At 42.3% G+C, this 19,824-nt stretch overlaps 1 long non-coding RNA gene across 1 annotated transcript in view; it reads right to left on the bottom strand.

The window, feature by feature from the left end:
- The window catches only part of LOC142652910 (uncharacterized), an 854,242-nt gene that overhangs the window by 58,932 nt on the left and 775,486 nt on the right, over nucleotides 1-19,824 (bottom strand). The window lies entirely within an intron of this gene.

Genomic DNA, 19,824 nt, shown 5'->3' with positions numbered 1-19,824 from the left:
AAGCAGGTGCAGACTGATTACCTGTGGGCGTAGACACAGAAGCTGTGCCTGGCAGATTCTTAACAGTGGGGGCAGATAAAGGGGGCATTATACTGTATGGGGCTGCTATGGGGGCATTATACTGTATGGGGGCATTATACTGTGTGGGGCAGCTATGAGGGGCATTATGCTGTATGGGGCTGCTATGAAGGCCATTATACTGTATGGGGGCATTATACTGTATGTGGCAGCTATGGAGGCATTATACTGTATGGGGCTGCTATGGGGGCATTATACTTTATGGGGGGCATTATACTGTGTGGGGGCAGCTATGAGGGGCATTATACTGTATGGGGCTGCTTTGGGGGCATTATCCTGTATGGGGGAATTTATGAGGGGAATTATACTGTATGGGGTCTGCTACGGGGGGCATTATACTGTATGGTGGCATTATACTGTGGGGGGTAGCTATGGGAGCATTATAATGTGGGGGATAGCTATGGGAGCATTATACTTTATGAGGAGCATTATACTGTATGGGGGCAGCTACGGGGAGCATTATACTGTATGGGGGCAGCTAATGGGGGGCATTATACTGTGGGGGGCGGCTATGGGGGGAATTATACTGGGGGGGGCTGTTGGGCAAGGCGGCTAGCCATAGGCGCGGCAGGGGTCTTGTGGTGTTGGGGAGGGGTAGGGGGGGGCCCAAGCTGAATTCTTGCACCAGGGCCCATGAGCCTTTAGCTACGCCCCTGCCAGAGCGGACAGAGAATGGCTATGAATTACATAATAATTGATTGATTTGAATGGGTGCCATGCAGCAGATGCTACAAGGGACATGTATAGCTAGACAAAACTGGCAGCGTTCAGCTGATTACTAGGTGGGTATAAAGCAACAAGTGAATATAGAAGACAAAACTAAAAAAATTATAGACATAACTACAATGTGAAAAACAATTACAGCTGGCATAGTTACACTGTATATTATTTGAAAGTTATCTTCATACATTATTTTAGATTTTAAAGGGATTAGTGGTAATATGATAATCTGTCATAATTAATATAATACACTATGACAATATAGAGATTTAAAGGTATAAACTGTATAATAAATAAATATATTAATAGAACATTAGGAACAATACTCTGACATGCTACGTATCAATTGATACTCAGCAATTATCTCAAACTTATATACCGAATGGAAAGCAACTCAACATTATCATTCTCTATTAAGTACAAGGCATATATATTATGGATATTTGTGTAGAATGGATATTGAGTCTATAAGACATATCATTATAAGTAATGCATCTGCAACATCACTGTGCCCAAGTGCATATTTTACAGGATTAATGCATAGTATTACTATAATCTAAATAGCAACTGACAGGAGCATGCAGAGGCAAGTGCAAGTCATAATTCTTAGGTAGCATTAGGTACTTAGAAAGTAAAGAATATCCAGGTGTGGAGATCTGACAATGTCAGTCAGTATAACACATGGGCTGGTGGCATATAATGTTTTTTATTCATACCGTTATTATGTTAAAGGCTATAAGAGCAGGAACGACAATCTTGTCTTTCTGGTGGAAGGCTTCTTTGAAGGGGTTCTCTGGGCATTTTATATTGATGGCCTGTCCTTAGGATAGGCCATCAATATCAGATCGGTATGGGTCCGACATCCAGCCGCCCCACGGATTAGCTGATTGATGGGGCCACAGTGTTTGTTGCCGAAGCCTTTTCCCAGTTTACAGGCACAGCTCCATACACATCCATAGCGGCTGTGCCCGGGAATACAGTTTACGGTACCATTCAAGTTGCAATCCCAGGCACAGTTTCTACAGATGTGTACGGTGCTGTGCCTGGTAAACAATAAAGAGGCCACTACGACAAACGCCAGAGCCCCTTCAGTCAGCTGATCGTGGGGATGCTGGAAGTCGGACCCCCACTGATCTGATATTGATGGCCTATCCTAAGGACAGGCCATCAATATAAAATGCCCTGTGAACCCCTTTAAGAAAACAAATGTGCTTAATACCTAGTATGAATAAGATGTAAATACTATTGTGGCAGTAGTTTTAATCTACGAAGTAGTAGATATACTTTTCTTCACCCAGGACAAAGATTCAGAGTGCTTCCCTAGCTATGTATCTAAATACACTGGCCAAGGCAGAAGAGCTTAATGCCCCCTGCAGGCACCTGGGATACAGCCCCACTCCCTTTGCTACACTCTGCAACCTGTGATGCTGTCGAATGTTGTGCTTTCCATTATGGTAATACAATTACAGTTCTTTTAACTGCTCTGCCTTGATAGATGTAACTATTGCACTATTTTCATTTTTAGATCTCTGTTGGGCAAACTCTTGTAGATAGACAAACCAATGTTACATAGAAGACATGGGAACGAGCCTTGTTACTGGAACCGTCTCCCTCCATTGCTAAGTAAGCGCACTATTTCTCTTCTTCATATGGAGTGCTCTCAGCCCACACACATCGGTAAACATTTCAGACATCTGCAATGCATGTTATTTGAGATACGGTGGATTTCCATTGTGCTATAGTGTGAGCTAGCGTGATATATTTTGTTGGATATACAAATAAGCTTTAATACAATAGACCCTCTATAAGTGGTCTTGCTGCCCGTAAAAAAACAATCAAGGCTCATGTTTATGTTGCTAAGGTACAATGGAAAAATTAAACACTGTCTCTGATTGGTCACTATGGGCAGGAAAGGCCCCGTTTCCATTAAACAGTTAGGCACATGAAGTGTCTTAAAGATCCTCTCCACTAAAAGGATTTCTAGAAAAATGTGATTAAAGATCCTCTGTCACTTTATGTTGCAACCATTATTATATATGAATTAGAGATTCGCTGAATTTCCTGAAATTCGTTTCTAATCCGATTTATCAAGACAGCAGTCCGATTCAATAGTCCAAGTAAATTCCTGCAAATCGCAAATGCTCCAATTGCCCGAAAACTTGTGTTTTAATCTCTGATGCTTTCTAGGACTGTATCCAACCCCTTTCCCTTTCTTTAACGCCAAGTCAGGCTTAGTAAGGTCATAGTGATGACAACATAATGTTTATGGGTAGAAGGAGGGATCACTGCAATGCATTCTGGGAAGGCTACCTGCAAGGCATTATGTGGAAGTCCGCCCGAGGTCATGTGTTGTTTTTTATGATCTGTAAAATGGTGGCTGGCAGCTGCCATTTTGCCGCGATTCGTGCGGAGCCTATCCCAAAAGTTTTGGAATTTGATGAATCTGAATTTAATTAGTGTAGAATCAATTTGCTCATCTCGAATTAGAATCTAATCTTATGGAAAGATTCAACTAAATAATGTGCTTTAATTTTTTGTGACTTTAAGCCATTTTTCAGGACATTTTACGTAGGGGTGAATAGGTCTAAAGGGTGTCTCTATCTCTAAATGAGTCTAAAAGCTTAAGCTTCTGTGAGGACTCAGCCTTATATGTGAGGTCACAAGATAAACCGGGTCAATTATCTGTTAGCATGTAGAGGAAACTGCTAAATTATGTTCTCTAAGAACAGGTGCAGAGCGTCTAGTGAATATCATTATGAGCAGCCATCTTTATTAAGATACAAAGAAGAAATTCAGGAGGATCATAGTGCAATCATATGAAGAAAATAACCCTCACATAATCATCCTAACAGAGTAATGTTTTACTTCACATTTTATTATGATATTAGATAGAAGAGTCTTTTAGTGACATAAAAATACATTTAGATGGAGGATCTCTCTATATATATATATATATATATATATATATTAGTATATATATTCAACTGGCATTGAGTTGTTAGATGAACATAAATCCATTTATTTGCAACTCATCACATTGTCTAGATTGGTAACCAGTTACCGTAAAGGTTAAAGTGATATTTCAACTTGCTGAGTGCACGTACATAAACACTTAAATGCTATAGTATGATACAAGCACATATATACATTTTCCAATTCAATAATATTTAATGGGGTATTCCTAACTTAAAAATGAATTGCGTAGCCACAAGATATGGTATAAATGTGTGAAAGATGCGGGTCCCAGCACGTTCAGCTGTTTTCGTAACTCCCATAGGAATGAATGGAGAGAGAGGTGCACAAGCACAGACACCTCTCCATTCATTCTCCACCTCAATAGGCAGGACGGGGCTCAAAATTTGCGGGACCAGAACTGTATCCCGATCTATCAGATATTTATGTCATATCCCGTGAATATGCCGTAAATATTTATGTTAGGAATACTACTTTAGATACTATGGAATTGAAAAATGTATGTATGTGCATGTTCCATACTATAGCATTGTAATGTTTATGTATCTGCTCTCAGCAGGCATAATGGAAGCAATAGTACTGAAATCATAATTCTAATATAATCCTTCCTCTCTCTCTTACACTCTTATACGGCTTTTTAATGTTGCAGCATTTTAGATAAGAGACAACTGTTTTCTTTCTTTCCTTTTCTTACAGGCTGTTCACGCAGTTTTGTAGCAGGGCATACAAGGCATAGTAAATACTCAATTATGATTTCAAAGGTATAGTTTTGCTTTCATTTGGCCAGTATAGTCCAGAGTAGTCATTGAGATATAATAATTCAGCACTTGGATAGCTCCCTCACAACCTCAGTAGTTTTCTAGCGGATGTGTCCTGCTTATTGTAAGATATGATGCACAAAACGGCACTTGATTTGTGGAATCCATGATGTGCATTAATTCTGGGAGTTATCTACAAAAACAGGCCACTTGTATAGTATAGCTGAAATAAGTGTCTTTTTATGGTTCTCAAAGTGTTTAATTTGCCGGCTTACAGGAATATAGTGTTCAGAGTGATGGAGCATTATTCTTTTACTGTATATGCATCACACCAAGATCTTAATTTATGGCAATCACAACCATTACTGTTTAATTGGAACTCTGACTCATACACTGACTCAGACAGAAGAGCTCATTAGATATGTCACTGTTGTATTTCAGCAGACTCCTTCCTACCAGATGAGGTTGCATAAGTGACTATTGTTATATTAAAGATGAAAAATGTCTTGCATAAGTTCATTATGGAATAGAATAAAAGGACTGCAGAACTGATGGTCCATCCTAGTTATGCCGCTGGTTGGTATAATTTCTTCCCTGGCCAGTAAAGAGTCACCAATTATTCATTGGCCAGTGATGAGTATCAGGTCTAGCCTCCATACATTTTAGAATTTGTTGGTAGTGACATACTAAAAATCTTTTTGTGATCTGGTGTTTTTGTTCATTTAGTGCTAAATTCCCTTTGAAAGAAAATAACCTGTATGAATTAGTCTTTAGAGATCTGTATACTATAGAAGGCATCTCCATTGACACACAGGAAAGAATTGGCAACATACTCAGTTCTTTTGTCTAGCATTATCCATTTCCTCTGGTCTAAGTGGAAATGTTTACTGTAAAATCAGTCAATAGTTCTTCCTGTAGTACTAAGTTTAACATCATAATGCATCTAGGAAAACCATACCACTTGTCTGTAATTTAAGCCTATTATCAGATCTGTTACCGAACAGGGCCTTGAACCAGTCATTGTCCTTCCAAGGCTTTGTTCACATCTGCGTCAGAGGCTCCTTTAGATAACTGGAAACAATAGCACAGCATGCTGCGCTATTGTTTTCGGTAAGGCCTCATGCACACGGCGGTGCTCGTAATCAAGGGCCACGATTGCGGGCACAGCCGGCCGTCGACAGCCACCCACATTCTCGGCCCGTGCTCCAAAAGTATGGGAGCACGGACCGTAAAACACAAAAGATAGGACATGCGGTATACTTCTACGGCCCGGACACCTTCCCGTATATAAATGGGAAGGTGTCCGTGGACAATGGAATTGAATGGGTCCGTAATTGTAGACTGTAATAACGGTCCGCAATTACGGATGATTTTTACGTTCGTGTGCATGAGCCTAAAACCACAGACACCCCGATGGAAAGCTGACGGAACCCATTAAACTCAATGGTTTCTGTCGGCCGCTAGTGGTATCCGTGGTGCAACGGAACCGTTGCTTCTGGTTTTCCCTTGTTCTGCTTTGATGGAGCAGAACAACGGAAACCCATGACGCAGGTGTGAACAAATCTTAGATCCATTTTACAGGAATAGTAATTTATGGATCACAAACAGTGGATTTAAAAACTCCAGTAAGATTTTATTAGGTAAAGATCATGGTCCACATCTACTAGTGGTAAATGTATGTGTGTCGTCATCTTTGTATTTCACATCATTTACTTTATCATATAAATAGTTTAAGACATATGTTTTTGTGTGTTTCTGGTTCTGGTTTTCAGCTGTCTGCAAATATTTGCACTGTGCCCTACTTGACATTGTGTAGTAACGGTGCTTGGTTCATGGTTTATATAAAGCATATTGTCTGTTCACTGAATCTGTGCCATGTTTAAAAGCTTTTCAGCATTGTGAGAAACTAGACATGGACCGCACATCCACAATATATACGTTGATCTGGGCTGCTAGGCATAATTTATAAATATAAACATGAGGTTCTTTGTCAACATTTTGATCAAAGTGTATAAGCCCACTGCCACTTCACGGCGACCTCTTTCAAAGTGGGTCCCTACTCTATCAGTTACAGCACCGCATTGTGGCCGCTGCCACCACAGCACCGCTCCTGCAGAGGGAGCAACCCAGGGGACCAAAAGCTTTTCATCTGGAGATTTAGTTCCTGCACTGCCAGGTATCTAGTAATAAAGAATCTTCAGTTTTAGCCAAGTTTTCTGCCGAATCTTCACCTTTTGTGCTTTGTGTCAAGAAGTGAATGTAGACTGTGAACATAAATTGTTAAAATTCGGAATTGAGGTTCCTACACTACATTGATTTTGGAGCATGAGTGGAATTCGCAGTAGTAATCACAAACCGGATCCAACTGATAAGTATGAAATTGGAAATAATGAATGATATGTCCAGTGGGGCATAAGGAAAACCACCTTGGTCAGTTTATAGGATATGGGTTTGATGAAATCCATAATAGTACATGGAATTGTTAGACCACAAAGAGAGGAATTTCTGTGTCTCATGACCATTCTCTACACAGCCAGAATCATGACTGCGGCCATATGACTTTGCTTTAACCCCTTAATGACCGGGCCATTTTGCACGTTAATGACCAAGGATTATTTTTTGTTTTTTCACGGTCGCATTCCAAGAGTCGTAACTTTTTTTTTATTCCGTCGACATAGCCGTATAAGGGCTTGTTTTTTGCGGGACGAGTTGTATTTTGTAATTGAACCATTTTTAGATGCTTATAACATATTGATTAACTTTTATTAACTTTATTTTAGGAGAGAATTGAAAATAAGCAGCTATTCCAGCATTAATTTTCACGTTATAAATTTACGCCGTTTACTATGCAGCGTAAATAACATGTTAACTTTATTCTATGGGTCGGCACGATTACGGGGATACCAAATATGTAAAGGTTTTATATGTTTTTCCTACGTTTGCACAATAAAAAGCCTTTTAGAAAAAAATTACTTGTTTTTGCATCGCCGCATTCCAAGAGCCGTAACGTTTTTATTTTTCCGTCGATGTGGCCATATGTGGGCTTGATTTTTGCGGGCCAATGTGTAGTTTTCATTAGTACTATTTTGGGGTACATTGGACTTATAGATTAACTTTTATTTTATTTTTTATGGGGGGAATGGGAAAAAAGAGAGAATTTTGCCGTTGTTTTTTGCGTTTTCTTTGGACGCCGTTCATCCGGCGGTTTAATTAATGTGTTAATTTTATTGGTCAAGTTGTAACGATTGCGGGGATACCATATATGTGTATGTGTGATTTGTTTTGACAGTTTTACTAAATAAAACCACTTTTTGGGCCAAAAAAGTAGTTTTATTTGACTTTGACTGTAATTTTTTTTTATTTTTTCACAAACTTTATTTAACTGATTGTCATTTTTTTTTTAAGTCCCATCAGGACACTTCACTATGCGATCTGTTGATCGCATATATAATGCTTTGGTATACTTAGTATACCGAAGCATTATTGCCTGTCAGTGTAAAACTGACAGGCAACCTGTTAGGTCATGCCTCCGGCATCGCCTAACAGGCAGTTGCGGAAGACAGACCTGGGGGTCTTTGTTAGACCCCCGGCTGTCATGGAAACCCGACAGCGACCCGCGATTTGTTTGCGGGGGCGCCGATCGGGTGACAGAGGGAGCTCCCTCCCTCTGTCAAACACATTAGATGCCGCTGTCACTATTGACAGCGGCATTTAATGGGTTAAACTGCCGGAATCGGAGCGCGCTTCGATTCCGGCAGTTGCAGCAGGAGCCAGGCTGTGTATAACAGCCGTGCTCCTGCCGCTGATCGCATGGGTACGCTGTCAGTACCCGCACGATCACAGGACGGATATATCCGTCCTCCTGCGCGAACTAGCAGCTGCTGAGGACGGATATATCCGTCCTTCGGCGTTAAGGGGTTAACTAACATTGTGCTAGTGTTACTCTAACTAGGAAATGTTTATGAAGACATGTGACATCCATATATGCTCATTGAACATCTCATTCCAAAACCAAAGGCATCAATATGGACTTGATCCTCATTATTCTTCTAAAACAGCCTCCACTAGATTTGGAACATGGATGTGGATGTTCACTCCCAGTCAGCTAAAACAGCATTAGTGAGATTAACTCTTATCAAAATTCATCCCAAATGTGTTTGGTGGGGTTATGATGAGAAGTATGTGCTTTGTTACCGTCTTCTATATCAAAGCATTTCCTGAGGCCATTCTGATGCTGAAACAAGAAAGAAGCCAATTATCTTCTAGAACAAGAGTGAGTGGCCCAGGCTTTGAAAGCTAGCCCCGAACTCTTAGGGTTTGTTCACACGGGCTATTTTCAGCTGTTTTTCAGGCGGTAAACGCCCCTAAAAATGGCTAAAAATGTGGGGGCTGAACACCTGCAAACATCTGCCGATTGATTTCAAATAAGTATTTAATTGACTCAATAGAAAAACAGCTCCAAAAACGGCCTTAAAAAACGCTTGGAAAAAAAACCTCTTGAAAACAGCTCCATATTTTCAGCCATTTTTTGTTAAGCGAGTGAACATACCCTTAGTCTTTCTCCACCCAACATTACAGTTAGCACTACATGTAGCACTGTTCTGGTCCTTTCCACCTCTACAGTTAATGTCTGACATCGCAAATGCTGATCTCAGGCATGTGTGAAACTGTTTCGTTTTGGAAACCCAATCCATGACGCTCCAGAAAAGCAGTTTTTGTTCTCATTTTACTTCCAGAGGCAGTCTGCAACTCAGAATATACAGATAGATGGATACTGTCTCTGTCTGTTTGTTTTGTCTGTCTATCCATCTTTTTTATTAGTCAATGAAACAATACAAAATCACTATCATATTTTCAACACTTGCAAGTTCATTAAGATTTGTGGCTTATTTGAACAATTAGAATTCCTTTAACAAACCATTGATATGTTGTTCCGTTCTGGACGAATATAATGGTTATGTGGTAGTAGATATCTAACAAATGAATTAGTAAAAATGTCAAAAAGAATATGAAAGCCAAAGAACCTCGGAACAAAGCAAATAGTATTGTACATTGTTTTCATGTAATGTTTTGCTAGATTAAAAAATATAATGATTTCCAAAATGGGCCATACAGATCCATACTCCATATTCTGATTGTTGTCATGACAACCCTACATACTGACAAGCCACTGAATCTTTATTGCTTTTCTGCTGAAGTCAAAATTCGTTGAAAGCAGTCGGCACGCTTAAAGGGCACAAAGATCTAGATGCTTTAATAAGAAATGTCTGCTTGTAAGTCATTTATACAATTTTCTGTGTGTCCGAACATTTATATTGTATATGAATATGCAAACTATGTGATATTTTATGGTTGTTGCTGGTGGGATATATCCAATATATATTTGGCAGTTACTCAATATATGGTATTCAATCATGTTACTGGGATTTAATTTCCTACTGGAAACATATAGACACAATATATATATATATATATATATATATATATACATATATATATATATATATATATATATATATATATATATATATATATAAAAGCTCAAAAAGATAGTAGGAGCAGCACAGTGTAAATACCAAAAACGGCTGGTGCTAGCTTCAATAAAAGGAGGGACGCGCTCCTCATGAATATACAAAAAATAGAGACCAGAAGCAGCACTCAAATAGCAAAAAATTTGAATTATTTACCCAACAAAGGTAAATAAATTCAAATTTTTTGCTATTTGAGTGCTGCTTCTGGTCTCTATTTTTTGTATATATATATATACTGTATATATATATATATATATATATATATATACATACACATATATATATAGCGATCTTCACTAATGCTGTTTATTGAAATGGGAAAAGCAGCACAAGGTTTATTAATCTTATTGTTAGAAAAACTACCATTCCCACATTGCATTTTTCATTACATATGCACTATATAGACAAAAGTATTGCTAGACATTACATGTACAGGAGTTTTTATGACATCCCATTCTAAATACATAGGCATTAATATGGAGTTGGTCCCTCCTTTGCAGCTAAAACAGCTACCACTCTTCTGGGAAGGATTTCTACAAGATTTTGGAGTGGGTCTGTGGGAATTTTTGCGCCCATTCATCCAGAAGAGCATTTGTGAGGTCAGAGACTGATGTTGAAGGAGAGGGCCCAGCTCACAATCTCCATTCTAGTTAACCCCAAAGGTGTTCGATATGGTTTACGTCAGGGCTCTGTGCGGGCCAGTCAATTTCTTCCACACCAAACTCTCCCAACCATGCCTTTACGGACCTTGCTTTTTGCACTGAGGAACATTCATGCTGGAACACGAAAGGACCTTCCCCAAACTGTTGGAAGTTACAATTGTCCAAAATATCTTGATATGCTGAAGCATTAAGATTTCCGTTCACTGGAACTAAGGGGCCTAGGCCAACCCCCGAAAAACAACCCCATAGAATTATCCCTTCTCCACCAAACAATACACTTGGCACAATGCACTTAGGCAGGTAATGTTCTTCAGGCATTCACCAAACCCAGACTCGTCCATCAGACTGCAAGATAGAGAAGGGTGATTCATCACTCCACAGAAGACGAAACCACTCCTCTTGGTTTGAAATGAGTCAGCAAAGAGTTGGAGACTTTAATGCACTATGCCTCAGCACTTGGCAATTCTGTTCTGTCAGTTTTACGTGATCTGCCACTTTGTGGTTGAGTTGTTGTGGTTCCTAAATGCTTCCACTTTGCAACAACACCACTCACAGTTGATCGTGGAATATCTAGGAGGGAAGAAATTTCACTAACTAACTTAAAGGGGTTTTCCAGCTTCTGACAACTGATGACCTATCCGCCGGATAGGTCATCAGTACATGATCTGTGAGGGTCCGACACCCGGGCCCCGCACAGATCAGCTGGTCCGGTGCCTCCGTGCACTGGACGTACAAGCCGGAAGCAGTCAAGTGAATAGGAGCAGACCTGCAGCTATGCAGTTCCTACATAGCACGACTGCTATGCTATGTATGGAAACAACTACTTCCGGGCTCCATACATAGCATTATGTGCCACAAAAGCCGGTGCCCACAGGCCACCGGAGCTGCTTATCGGTGCAGGGTCCGGGTATCGGACCTGCACCGATGACATATTGATATATATATGAGGTCTTCGTCGTGCCTGACGAAGACCCCGGTGCGAGGTTGAAACGCGTTGCAGCACAATCTTTTATCAGAATTTTTTTATATTTGTATTTAAAATAAACCTGTGTTTTACACCCACGACCACGTGGAATCAGTGAACCATTCACGCCAGAGCGCCCGTTCCAAGGAGCTTCTTTTTATCCTAATTTCTCCATTCAAAAAGACCACGGGAAGAGGTTTTCTGTGATGGATCCACTCGCCGTGGTTTAGCTCCAGAGGCAAGCACAGTGTGAACAGGACCGAAGGTGGACAAGCACCTGACAAACAACAAAGTTAAGTTGTGCTGACGACCCTTCACAACTTAATCAGGTGAGCCCCACCACATCAGCTCACGATTGATTTTTTCACCTTATCCATACGTTATCACCTTAGAGGAGCGCCGTTTCTCTCTCTTTTTTTGTATTTTTTCAAGCAAACATTTGTTAAAGAATGAGAAAGAAAGAGCTCACTAAATTCGAGCATGGTACTGTAGTAGAATGCCACCGTTGCAACAAGTCAGTCAGTAAAATTTCTTCCCTCCTAGATATTTCCATGATCAACTGTAAATTGTAGTATTGCGATGTGTTTAGGAACCTTTAGCAACTGAGACATTAAGTGGCAGACTATATAAATTTACAGAACGGGGCCACCGAGTGCTGAGGTGCATAGTGCATAAAAGTCGCCAACGCTCTGCTGACTCAATAACTGCAGAGTTCCAAACCTGCTTTGGCATTAATATCAGCATAAAGACCGTGCATCGGGAGCTTCATGGCAGGGGCATAGCTAGGGGGGGGCAGGCGGGGCCAGGGGTGAACCTAGCCCCTCTGCTGCCTGAGGCGAACTATAAAAAGGCGCCCCCCCCCAATCTATCGGAGTTTTCTCATTACTACCTTTACACATCAAACACGCAATATGTAAAAAAAAATTAAATAGGAATACATTTGTTGTTTATTTGTAAAGTGCTGTTTAATGTATAGAGAAGATTTAAAGAACTCTTTTTACTGTATTACTTTAGTATCATAGATCAGCAACGCAGCATTAACACTGAAAATGGTTTAACGTCTTCTATGCCCCCTTTTTATTACCTAATTGACTTATGATTTTTAACCGAGTTCAGTGGCCCGGCGTGGTCGGCATGATGCAGTGACATCATCGTGCCATTCAGTTGACGTCATCAGCGTGCTCCCGATCTCTTGTAGGCCTCAGGCCTAAACCAGGCTGTGGCCTACAAGAGCAAACGGCGGAGCAGGGGTTTCTATTGTGGCAAATTAATTATTTTTTTACATTTTATACTGCTAACTTTTTTTTGGTAGGTTCCGCTGGACCGTTTGGAATACGTCGTAGATTCATTGGACTACTTCAATGATCTACTTTAAAAAAAATATAAAATATTGTGAAAGAGGGTTGCATGGGGGAGTTTTGATTTCAATAAAAAAAAAATCTTATGTCTGGTTTTTTTTAATACTTTATTATGGCCTTAGTAATGGCAGCTGTCTGATTGACAGCGTTCAATTACTAAGGCTGGGGCTTAGCATTAGCCAGTAAAAAGGCTATCACTAACCCCTATTATTACCCCGGTTCCCACTGCCGCCAGGGATACCGGGAAGAGTCGAGTACGATTCAGTACCTGGCCATCTGAAACGACTGTTAGGCCGCAGGCTGGTATTATCAGGCTGGGAAGGGCCAAAAAAGTGGCCCTTCCCACCCTGGGGATGCTAGGCTGCAGCTGCTTTATTGTATCTGGCTGGTTATGAAAAATTGGGGAAACCCCTCGTCATTTTTTAAAATTAAATTGAAAAAAAAATTACGTGAGATCCCCTCCATTTTTCATAGCCAGCCAGATACAATAAAGCAGCAGCAGCAGCCTAGCATCACCAGGGTGGGAAGGGCCATGGTTTTTGTCCCTTCCTAGCCTGATAGTACCAGCCTGCGGCCACCCAAGTGCCCTTCTCTTCAGACGGTCGGGTGCTGGATCGTACCCAGCTCTTCCCGGTACTCCTGGTGGCGGTGGGTACCGGGGTAATAATAGGGGTTAGTGATAGCCTTATTACTGGCTAACACTAAGCCCCTTCTTAGTAATGGACGCTCTCGATCAGACAGCAGCCATTACTAAGGCGGTAATGAAGTATTAAAAAACAGAGACATAAAGTAATTTATTTTATTGAAATGACAACTCTTCCACACAATCCACTTTAACCATTTTATTAAAAAAAAAAAAAAAAAAAGCTTACATCAGCGAAGTAGTCCAACAAAATCTACGACGTAGTCCAAATGGTCCAGCGGAACCTACAAAACAAAAATTAGCAGTATGAAAAATAAAAATAAAGTTGGCTGCCCCCACAGACGTACAAACATATGAATAAATAGCTACCTTCGGGAACATATTAAAATAATAAGAAAAATTAGGCCCATAAAATAAAACATATCAAATAAAAAAAAAAAAATTATAACACCTTTGTTTAAAGAGAATCTTTCATCTCCCCATCCATGTACAGCTGAGTGCAGCATGTAATGGGGAGGGCCGCACAAACTCTGGGGCACTTTCCATTTTTTTCCTAGCCTCCTTCGTTATTTAGATATCGGTGCTGTAATATTTGGTGCCCGATATTTAAATAACCCCCTGAACTGTCAATGGGGAGGTAATTGGCAAGGGGGCGTGTAACATCGCTGTGACACTGTCCAATCAGCTACAGACAGTTTCAGAGCAAGAGCTGGATAGAGAGCACGTGCGCGCGAGAGCGCAGCTCCGCCACCACTAAGGAACAGAAGAAGAGTGTGAATTCTTCTTCTTCTGTTTCATGGCATCGGAGCTGTGCGCGCACGCACGCTCTCACTCTTTAGCTCTCGGCAGACAAGGACGACAAGACTGATCTCTCACCTGAGATCACAGTCTTGTACTTGCCTGCCGAGAGCTGAAGAGTGAGAGCGTGCGCGCGCACATGCTCTCCTCTCTCCAGCTCTTGCTGTTGACATTGTCCGTAGCTGATTGGACAGTGTCACAGCGATGTTACACGCCCCTTTGCCAATTACCGCCCCATTGGCAGTTCATGTGGTTATTTAAATATCGGCGCCAAACATTACGGCACCGATATCTAAGTAAGGAAAGAGGGTAGTAAAAAAAAATGTAAAGTGCCCCAGAGTTTGTGCAGCCCTGACCATTACATGCTGCACTCAAATGCAAATCTGTGGGCAGGTGAAAGATTCTCTTTAAAGTGTAACAACTTTTTAAAAAACTTTTGCCATATCAGAATTTTTGATCAGTGGGGTCCGAACACTGAGACCCCCCACTAGTCGCTAAAACGAAGCAACAGAAGTGCTCGGGTGAGCGGTGTGCCGCTTCAATTCTGTTTGGCTTTCCTTGGAGCAGTGTACGGGCTCAATAGAAAGTCTAGGAGTCCGTACACCGATCACTCGGCTGAAAGACGATCATAAATGAAGCGGCACAGCGCTCACCCGAGCACTTCTGCTGCTTCGTTTTAGCGATCGGTGGGGGCCTCAGTGCTCGGTCCCCCACCGATGAAAACTTTGGACATGTCACTATGATATATAAAGATATCTATTACTGCGATTGGTGCAAGTTTTAATTACTTTTTATTGAAAATGATTTGTACTTTTTGAGATACAGCTGCTTTGTATCCTGTATACAGAGCAGCTGTATATTGCGCTGAGACCTGAATCCATTAGGTCGCCTATTACCGATCACATCTAAGTTATGAACTTAGATGTGATTGGTAACAGCTCGATCCTGCAGGATCCGCTGACCTGACGGATACAGGATACAGCGCTATATACAGTGGAGGAAATAAGTATTTGATCCCTTGCTGATTTTGTAAGTTTGCCCACTGTCAAAGTCATGAACAGTCTAGAATTTTTAGGCTAGGTTAATTTTACCAGTGAGAGATAGATTATATAAAAAAAAAAAAAAGAAAATCACATTGTCAAAATTATATATATTTATTTGCATTGTGCACAGAGAAATAAGTATTTGATCCCCTACCAACCATTAAGAGTTCAGCCTCCTCCAGACCAGTTACACGCTCCAAATCAACTTGGTGCCTGCATTAAAGACAGCTGTCTTACATGGTCACCTGTATAAAAGACTCCTGTCCACAGACTCAATTAATCAGTCTGACTCTAACCTCTACAACATGGGCAAGACCAAAGAGCTTTCTAAGGATGTCAGGGACAAGATCATAGACCTGCACAAGGCTGGAATGGGCTACAAAACCATAAGTAAGAAGCTGGGTGAGAAGGAGACAACTGTTGGTGCAATAGTAAGAAAATGGAAGACATACAAAATGACTGTCAATCGACATCGATCTGGGGCTCCATGCAAAAGCTCACCTCGTGGGGTATCCTTGATCCTGAGGAAGGTGAGAGCTCAGCTGAAAACTACACAGGGGGAACTTGTTAATGATCTCAAGGCAGCTGGGACCACAGTCACCAAGAAAACCATTGGTAACACATTACGCCGTAATGGATTAAAATCCTGCAGTGCCCGCAAGGTCCCCCTGCTCAAGAAGGCACATGTACAGGCCCGTCTGAAGTTTGCAAATGAACATCTGGATGATTCTGAGAGTGATTGGGAGAAGGTGCTGTGGTCAGATGAGACTAAAATTGAGCTCTTTGGCATTAACTCAACTCGCCGTTTTTGGAGGAAGAGAAATGCTGCCTATGACCCAAAGAACACCGTCCCCACTGTCAAGCATGGAGGTGGAAACATTATGTTTTGGTGGTGTTTCTCTGCTAAGGGCACAGGACTACTTCACCGCATCAATGGGAGAATGGATGGAGCCATGTACCGTCAAATCCTGAGTGACAACCTCCTTCCCTCCACCAGGACATTAAAAATGGCTCGTGGCTGGGTCTTCCAGCACGACAATTACCCGAAACATACAGCCAAGGCAACAAAGGAGTGGCTCAAAAAGAAGCACATTAAGGTCATGGAGTGGCCTAGCCAGTCTCCAGACCTTAATCCCATCGAAAACTTATGGAGGGAGCTGAAGATCCGAGTTGCCAAGTGACAGCCTCGAAATCTTAATGATTTACAGATGATCTGCAAAGAGGAGTGGGCCAAAATTCCATCTAACATGTGTGCAAACCTCATCATCAACTACTAAAAATGTCTGACTGCTGTGCTTACCAACAAGGGTTTTGCCACCAAGTATTAAGTCTTGTTTGCCAAAGGGATCAAATACTTATTTCTCTGTGCACAATGCAAATAAATATATATAATTTTGACAATGTTATTTTTTTTATTTTTTTTTATATAATCTATCTCTCACTGGTAAAATTAACCTAGCTGAAAAATTCTAGACTGTTCATGTCTTTGACAGTGGGCAAACTTACAAAATCAGCAAGGGATCAAATACTTATTTCCTTCACTGTACATTATATAATATATTTATTTTAATTAGCGGGGGCAGGTTTATGGGGAAGGATTAGGGCCTGTTCACATCAGCGTTGGCTTTCCGTTCCGGGGTTCCGTGGGAGGTTTCCGTCGGGTGAACCCCGCAACGGAAAGTCAAACTGAAACCACAGCTTCCGTTTCAGTCACCATTGAAATCAATGGTGACGGAAACATTGCTAATGGTTTCCGTTCGTCACCATTCCGGCAGGTTTCCGTTTTTGTGACGGAATCAATAGCGCAGTCGACTGCGCTAATGGTGACGGAAACGGAAGCTGTGGTTTCAGTTTGACTTTCCGTTGCAGGGTTACCTCCAACGGAACCCCAGAACGGAAAGCCAACGCTGATGTGAACAGGCCCTAAGGCTTCTTTCACACTAGCATTAATATACGTTTACCTCTCCTACGTCAGAGGAAGAGAGGATCGATAAGTTAAACGGAAAGCAACGGTTCCATTAGAATTACCATTGCTTTCAATGGTAATTATTTTGTATCAGTTGCTTTCCGTTTGTCTCCGTTCGCTAAGTTTCCGTTTTTTTAAAGGAAACAAAAGTGCAGTCTGCAGAACTTTTATTTCCGTTCAAAAGAACGGAAACCTAGTGAACGGAGACAAACGGAAAGCAACTGATACAAAAGAATTACCATTGAAAGCAATGGTAATTCTAATGGAACCGTTGCTTTCCGTTTAACGTATCGATCCTCTCTCCCTCTGACGGAAGAGAGGTAAACGTATATTAATGCTAGTGTGAACAAAGCCCAATACAAGATATTAATTAAAAAAAAACCCAGCTGGGATTTGAACCAGCAACCTTCCATGTGTAAGGCAGACAAGCTAACCACTACACTATAGAAGCGGTCATAGACAATCCCTGTGAAACTGTAGTAGTTGAGGGTTTACTATTAGTCTTTCCTGTCTCTGTTGCGTGTGGGTGGGTGGTGACTGGTCAGAGACTCACAGTCAGACTGGCTGCCGCAGCTGCCGCAGCTGCCGCATTCAGTGTGCACTGTGAGTGACTGTGAGACTCACCAGTCACAGCCCTATTTGTAGCTTTCCCACGCTAATTAAGCACAGGAAAGCTACAAAGCCAGAAGTATACTTCAAGGGGGGGGAGTTTTACTGACAGCAGAGGGCTCTATAGGGGGAAATTATCCCCCCACCATAGAGCCCTGACTAGTTACTATACTGAAAGGTTAGGGGGGTCTGAGCATCTGACTGACTGCTCTAAAGGGGGGGGGCAGAATCCCCCCCTATAGAGCTCTCTGCAGTAAGTCAGACAGTCAGACCCTCCCCCACCCACACTAATCGTTGCATTATAGTGATGTGAGGGCTCTATGGGGTGGATTATTCCAGCCCCACAGAGCCCTCTGCTGTCGGTAAAATGCCCAGACCCCCCCTTGCAGTATACTCACGTCACGGGTCCCGGTCCCAGCAAGGCAGGAACTTACCTCTGCTGCTCGTCGCTCCTCCTGCAGACTTGCTCCTCCTGCAGACTTGCTCCTCTCTGTCTGCATGTGCTGTGTGCAGCGTCAGAGAGGAGGAGGAGTATTACAGACGTTCGGCACGTCTCTCCCCGGTCCAGTCCGTCCCGGGCTGAAAATGCCGCCCCCCCTGTTTGGGTAGGTGGTGCCGCCTGAGGCCGTCGGCTCACCTGGCCTCATGGCAGATGCGGCACTGGGCGGGGCATGTGCCTCGGGCGCAGTTTAGAGGGGGGCGCCAGCGCCACCTCCTCCTGCACTATAATTGTACCTGTGTCGCAAGGACACAGGTACAATTAGAAGCAATGAATTCAGCGCCTTTCCACGAATGAAGCGACTGGTACCTTTTGTACCAGTGACGCTTCCGTCGATGAAAGGCGCTGACTGACTGACAGGGAAAGTCATCCTGCCCATCCAATCAGCGCCTTTCATAGACGCTGTGTTCAACCCCCTGGAGACCTGCGCAGAAGAGAGCAGGTCTTCATGGCTGCCGGACGGCGTGGGAGCGGGAATAAGGTGAGTTTGAATATTATTTTTTTTTTATTGTAATAAAAGTGTGTGGCTCTATCTACAGGGACGACGACTTTATCTACGGGGGGACGGGACTTCATCTACAAGGGGGACTTTATCTACGGGGGGGTGTCTATCTACAGGGGGGGCTATATACAGGGTGACTATATCTACAGGGGGGCTATATCTACAGGGGGGCTATATACTAGGGTGGGCTATCTATGGAGCACCATATACAGGGGTGGGCTATAGCTACAGGGGGGGCTATATAGTATATAGCCCCCTGTAGATATAGCCCACCCCTGTATTTGGTGCTCCATAGATAGCCCACCCCTGTAGATATTGTCCCCCTGTATATAGCCCAGCCCTGTATATATAGCCCAGCCCTGTGTGTATATATAGCCCACCCCTGTAGATATAGCCCAGCCCTGTAGATATAGCCCAGCCCTGTAGATATAGCCCAGCCCTGTAGATATAGCCCAGCCCTGTAGATATAGCCCAGCCCTGTAGATATGGTCCCCCTGTAGATAGCCCACCCCTGTAGATAGCCCACCCCTGTATATATAGCCCACCCCTGTAGATATAGTCCCCCTGTAGATATAGCCCACCCCTGTATATAGTCCCACTGTAGATATAGCCCACCCCTGTATATAGTATCCCACAAATAGCTCCCCCTATAGTGCTCCACAGAAAGCCCACCCCTGTATATAGCCCCCTTGTACATATAGTCCACCCCTGTATATAGTG

The sequence above is a fragment of the Rhinoderma darwinii genome, chromosome 5 (genome assembly GCF_050947455.1).
Source record: "Rhinoderma darwinii isolate aRhiDar2 chromosome 5, aRhiDar2.hap1, whole genome shotgun sequence".
NCBI classification, from domain to species: Eukaryota; Metazoa; Chordata; class Amphibia; order Anura; family Rhinodermatidae; genus Rhinoderma; species Rhinoderma darwinii.
Note: the sequence above shows the minus strand (reverse complement) of the source record. Positions and strands in the feature narration are given on the sequence as shown.